Consider the following 6,589-nt stretch of genomic DNA (forward strand, 5'->3'; position numbering starts at 1 on the left):
AAACAAGTGACCAACTTGTACGTAAAAATACATCTACCCAAATAGTCTAAATTAATTTGAAACAGTTTTTTGTAACTTTTTGGTGACAAACACTGGAGAAAAAAGCTGCTTAAATGCGCAGATTTTAAATTTGTCCGCAAATTTAACAAACTACAGTAGTAATAATAATGGTTCCCGCTTGGCTTTTGTATTTTCGGTGCTATATCTGCAGACATGTCACTGGTTTTTATTGCATTTCTGCTGCAGAACATGTTGGCACAAAGAGACCACCAACGCATTTCACTGAATAGAGTTATACTTTTTCATTCTGCGATGTTAAACATCGTTTAAACAAGGATTTAGTTTTAGAGGAAGAGGAAAACCTGTGCAGATTAATTGCGGCTGTAGGCCGGAGTGTTGTTCATGTCAGCAGAGTGGGGCTAGTTTGGAAAACTAGGAGGAACCAGTGTTACCCGCTGACCGCCGGGATCCCAGTGACATATTTATAAAGAAGCAGAGACAATAAAACAGCTGCTCTCCTAAATCTGATAATTATTTTAAATGTGCGCTCAGGCTGCTTGGTCTGATCTATCACACAGAAAATAATAATAAGATGATGGAGGAAGCGCTGATTGTGAGTCTGTCCACATGGACCACCACTGCGCCACGGAGATAAAATGTTGGCTGCCCACGGCGCCTTTTCCCTTTTTCCTAATGAAGGTTTCTGCTGCCTTTGGTAATTAAATGGGACGCGCTCAGCCGTGGAGGCGCAGCTCTGGTGGACAGCCATCTTTAGTGTCTGTTTAATGTTTGCACTGCTTTTCTTTATCAATCCCTACAATTACGCAAAAATCTGTTCTTTTGCTCTATAGATCCCAAACAAACATATTAAGACTTTTGGATAATCTTATAATTTTGACCACAATTAAAACTCACTGAAATCATTATGTGGGCTTGTTTATAGCTTTCTGTTTTTACTCGCTTTAATACAAATGAGGACGTCTTCATGCAAACTTTTTCTTTTGGTGCATTTGAGTTTTCAGACAATTTAAAATATTCCAGCAAACATCTTTCACTTTAATTTATTTTTTTCTCTTTTTTTAAATACGTAGATCCCTTAGTCTTTCAGTTTTCCTTATCTAAACCTTTTGGTATTTCACTTTTCCACATTTTTTTCATATTGTTCAGCCAGACAAAGGTCTTTTCTTCACGTATTTGGAATCATTTCCTGTATTAATATTTACTTTGACCTCCTCTTATGAACAGATTTCTTTAGAAACATAAAAACACCAAACAATGTGAGATTCCCCCGACGCGCTGCCTTGTAGGCAAAGCCAAAAGATCAAGTCACTCATAATTGTTATTACTGTCATTACTGTCAAGGCATAAAATTACAATATTATATTTAAAATATCAGTTTATTCCTGTTTGTCAAGTCAAACATCAAAAGCAATAACAGCCTTGGAGGTTTAAACGGGTTCATAAGAGGCTAAGAACGGATCATTCAGACAGACACAACAATGATGACTGTAACACCCGTTTAAGGTTTTAAATTAAATACAAAAGTGGAGAATGAATTAATTATGTTTGACCTTAATTAAGATTTATTTTCACTCTAGCACACTATAAACCTATAAAATCATAGTAAACCTGCCTCTATATGTGTGTGTGTGTTCATTAAAGACAATATTTTATTTTCGTTTGCAAATAAAAAAAATATTTAAAGCACATTTATAAAGGAGATTTTTTTTCCTTCTAGCTTATAATTTTCTGGGCACCACCTCCCCAGCACATGTTTACAGATTCAGCTACAAGCAGCTTAACGTTTCCCAGCCCTTAATCCCATCTCCCTGGCGTGCCCTTCGTGTTTTATGTCCCCTAAACTCAACACCAGTTGTCTATGGCATCAGTCAGCATGGAAATGCACCCAGTGCTGATTTGACAAAAGCGGCATGATGACTATTGCCTTTTGATATCAATGAAATCTCATCACAAAGTATGTGATCCCCCCCCTGGTGGCTCCCTCAGTGTGTGTGGGCTCTCCGGACTGTGGCTGTGTACTGTCAGGGGAAACATTTGTGCTGAAGACAAACATGCATTCACCAGCAAGTGGGCTGGGGGCTTTCAGGCATGTCCATATATGTCATCTCTGAATATGTCAAGTGTTAGAGCAATGGAGGGTGTGGGAAGGTGGCTGGAGAACTGTTGAACTTGAGCATACCGTGAGAATTATTTGTACAATTGTCAGGAAAAAGTAAAATATTTACTTATATTTAAAGCAATGCAACCATGTTTGGCATTTTACTTAATATATTTTTTTTACTTAAACACAATTTTTTTCATGTTAGCAGGGTGGGACATACAACAGCAGTGTTAAGTTAACTAAATATGATTAAGTAGATGCTAAAAATTGTTGCATTATTTTTTTTTTTACTGCACATTTGATTAAAAATATAAAGATAATAGGACAAATAGTAAGATAATAGTAAGATAATAAGACAATAATGCCAAAATAGTGTTAAGAAGTAGAAGGTAAAAATGACATGCTTTAAACCTGAAAGGTGAAAAGAGACACATAAATATAAGTCTAATAATGAAGTATAATTTGACTAAATGCATGTATGAATCTTTAAATGTGTTTAAAAAGTGGAACATCAATATACACACACTGAGGTTTCCATAAAATGGTGTGAAATGAGAAAAAGCATGTCTATAAAGAGATATCTGATTGCTATAAAGTTATGGAAAGTGACACCTGATGTAGAAGGCAAAATGTGGTTGAAAAGTGAAACTTTAAATCTGTTCTACATAAAGAGGTGTGGTTGAAAGTGAGATAGGTGTTTACTTTAAGATGCCTTTAGCTGACAAGGCCTGGGTTTCAACAATTTAGCCAAAATGTGGACAGCTCCATTGAGCTAAAACTCCTCTACTTTCATAGAAGGCGGTATTGATCTTAAATAGGCCAGTCATTAAATAGAAATGTGCGTGAACATGTAGTGTTTTGCAGGGAGCACATCTCAACACCCCAAGTGTTAGAGCTTGTCTCCTGAGTGCATGCAGGCGGGTTGAGGCAGAGGTCGGGCTCTGCAGCCACGGAAAGACTCCCAGCAGCTGTCCCGCTGTCCCCGGCTGCATTAGGATCACTCAGGCGGGTCATTTCGCTGTAAACCTGGGTGAAATGAAGGGAGGAAGGCATCACGGACAGCTGCGGAGCCATGAACTTTGCCTGACCTTTGTTTTAGGCCAAGATAGGACAAGTCCAGGCTGGAGAAGAGCAGGCAAAGCATGCGTCACTGTATTTCCGATGCCTTTCCTTACAGGCCATCCTTATTTAAAGGCCTTTATTCCACACATCTCCAAATGTTTTTGTGCAACATGCCCTGAAACTGTAAGCCAAGGTCTATTTTATGAAACCATGCATTCACTCTCTTCCAGGGGGGAAGAGAGTGAATTTGCAATTACCCTGCATGTCAGATCCTTCAAGTTAATAACAATAATCGCCCCGGAGACCTGCTTTGCCATTCACCCATTCACAGGAACGGAGATTTAATAACAAGCTATTTTCCCTCTTATTGCTATCCTGCAATTAAAACCCATCAGGCTGCTCATATCTGATAAGCAGAAGCATCCACATCATTGATACAGCCAGAGCTGCCTTTATCAGGAACCTTCAAGCCGTCATCCCAGCCTTCCATCCGCTCCTCTCAGCTTGTCTAATACACAGGGAAGGCCTTTTCACTTTGGCTTACGTGATAATTGGCCCCCCTCCATTTGAAAGCTCCCACTCTTCTCTGTCCAACTCCACAGAGCCATTATTCTAATCTAGAGATGTGAAATTACCTATAATTTTCCCCGATGCCCCCCTCCGTCAGCTGGGTTCAGCATACAGCAGCGCTCGCCTCTTATTCCCGCATGTTTATTAACAAGGCAGCATAATGATCAGGAGTGAGGAGGTGAAAAGGGTGTACAAAGAAGGAGATGTTAATATGTCACAAAACGGCTCGTTATGAGAGGAAAAATCAGCTCGGAGGGGTTGAAAAACTGCGCGCCTCTGCTGCGCGTTTTGTTCTTCCCAGAAACAGAGGAGCTCCTGCGCGCCTCAGGCCAGGTAAGAGCTGAAGGAGATGATGTTCTGCTCAAACCTTGTTTTTCTCTTAAAACTAACAGCTAGAACCTGTAGACATAAAATGCAAAATTTAAATAGCAGTTTTCTTCCTCCACGAAGCAACAAGAATGAGGGTTTGCTAAATGAGAGCGTCTTAAATGATGTGGCTGTAAAATTACACTATAAAAAAAAGCTTTTTATTGGCCTTTAAGCACCCTCCATTAAAAATCTAAAAGACGTGTTACGTTATTGATTTAATATTCAGTAATGGGTCTAAAAAAGACTTTCCTGAATATTTTTAGATTAGAATTCACCTTAATGGTCTGTCAATCATCTCTCTTTCAGCTTTTAGTTCTTTCATTTTGCAGGAAACATTTGAATCTGTTTATGAATTTAGGTAGAAAAAGTATTTTAATGGAACAGATCAAATAGTATTTTCATATCTGATATCATATCATATGTTTAAGCTTCAGTTCTAAAGTCAAAGTTGATAAATAAACACGATAGAATGACCTTTTTAAAAAATGTAGTACATTTTAGAAAATACTAATGAGCAGAATTCTCTTGCATGTAACAAACTCTTGAATGAACTCAAATTAAAAAAAATTAAAAAATGTTCTTCCTTTGTAAAATCAGATAAAACCAAACTTTCATTGCTACAGAGTGTCTGAACTTTAAGGAGTTAAAGGAAACCTAGAAAGTTTTATTTTTTATTTTTTAATATTATATTAGCCATTGTAATTATAAAATTGCAACCAGCCATACTAATGTGGAAAAATATCTTCAGAATTATTTTAATTTTAACATCCTTGTTTTATTTTTGGTGTCAACTTCTAGCTAAATATGTTGAAAAGAATTCATCGTAATATTAAGGTTAAATCTATCGCTTTTTTGTCAGTTGTGTTTTGTGTCCAACAAAAAAAGAAATAAACATTTTTTTTTGGGTTGTTGTTGCTGAATTCTGTTTTGAATAAACTATTTAAATAAGTTAAAAGTTAATGATTGTAATGAGACATATAACTGTGATAGTTTCTGTTTTCACATTCAGTTTGAGCTTTTTTAACAGCATAGTTTGTTAGCAATCCCAGCTTCAGAGGCTAATGTGGTCAAATCTGAAGTGTTGCCTTGACAACCATAAAATGTGTGATCAGGGTTTGATTGTTTTTTTTTTTAAGCATTAGCCCCGTCATTAGGCTAGGAAAAGAAGTGTATTCTTGCTCCAACATAGAAACTTTCTTAAAATAAACATTTTTAACTCTTATTAGGATATTTATTAATTAGGCAACTCAAACAAAATATATAAAAATAAAGAAAATAACTGTTTCCTGCTACAGAGAACAGATAGCGTTAAAATATTAATATGTGACAGAACCAAGTTTTACCAAATAAAAGCTGCTGATATTGGTGGAAATTGACTAATTTTAAAATCTAAATTTAAACAACTGATATTGCTTATGAAAATATTTTTATGTTTATCCTGGCTAATATTCAACAACCCAAGATAATTTTTTACAGTGTAGCTCTTAAGTCTAACCTCTTTTAAGCAGAGCTAGAAAGATAGATTGAATTACCATCTAATTTTATTAGGTTTAAAAAGTTTGCTGTTTTTTTAGCTTAGTTTATTTTAAACAATGGAGATGTATGGGATTAGCTCTTGTTGACCTAATTTAATGCTTTAAACGAGATTGTTAAAATGTCTCTTTATCCAGTGTTTCTTAGCTTTTAAATCAGAAACACTCTCAAACATTGCTTCCCTGTTTAACAGTTACAAACAGTTAAACCAACAGTAGTTATTGAATTTTAAGTTTGCCTTGACGGTGACGGTATTTTAATTCAGATAACCCCAGAGGATTTCCCACTAATATTAGGGTAAACATCTTGGGGAAAACTGAATGCATGGTTTGTTATTCCTCTAATCCCTGTATGTGACATCAGACAAATTGCTCTTAATGTTTGCCAGACCCGAAATGTTCAGGGTGATGAATGAAAAACATTAAATAAAGTTACTGGATGGCTCTGTACGAACTTTTCAGCTTCATTAATCAGAAATCAGCTCTCGATTTAATCAAGAGCACCAGCAGAGAGATAAACGCTCCAATCTGAGTGTGATTAAACTGTAAGCAGCGGGATTTGCAATCCGCGCAGTGTGTTGCAGGCCTGGCGCGCTCATTTGTCACTGTATTATGACAGCAGTGATTTTCTTGTTTGAACTCACTGCTCAAACGTGCGCTCTTCCCCTCTCACGGCATGGAACCACATGCATGTCACCTTGTTCTTCTTTTCCGACAAAGATGCAACGGCCTCTTTGCTTTTTTGAAAATGAGAGGAAAATGCTTTCCTCCAATCTAAAATTAGATCAAACGGCGAGACTCGTGTATTTGATCTAAATGAAGGGTTTAAATTCGTGCGTAAAAGTTGCACAAAAACACGCCAAAATGCTTAAACTCTGGATTATAAAAAAAACACTCTCAGATCCAGGAATATAATCTATCCATTAAAAACCTC

This window comes from Cyprinodon variegatus, unplaced genomic scaffold (assembly GCF_000732505.1).
Source record: "Cyprinodon variegatus isolate N-32 unplaced genomic scaffold, C_variegatus-1.0 Scaffold624, whole genome shotgun sequence".
Classification (NCBI taxonomy): Eukaryota; Metazoa; Chordata; class Actinopteri; order Cyprinodontiformes; family Cyprinodontidae; genus Cyprinodon; species Cyprinodon variegatus.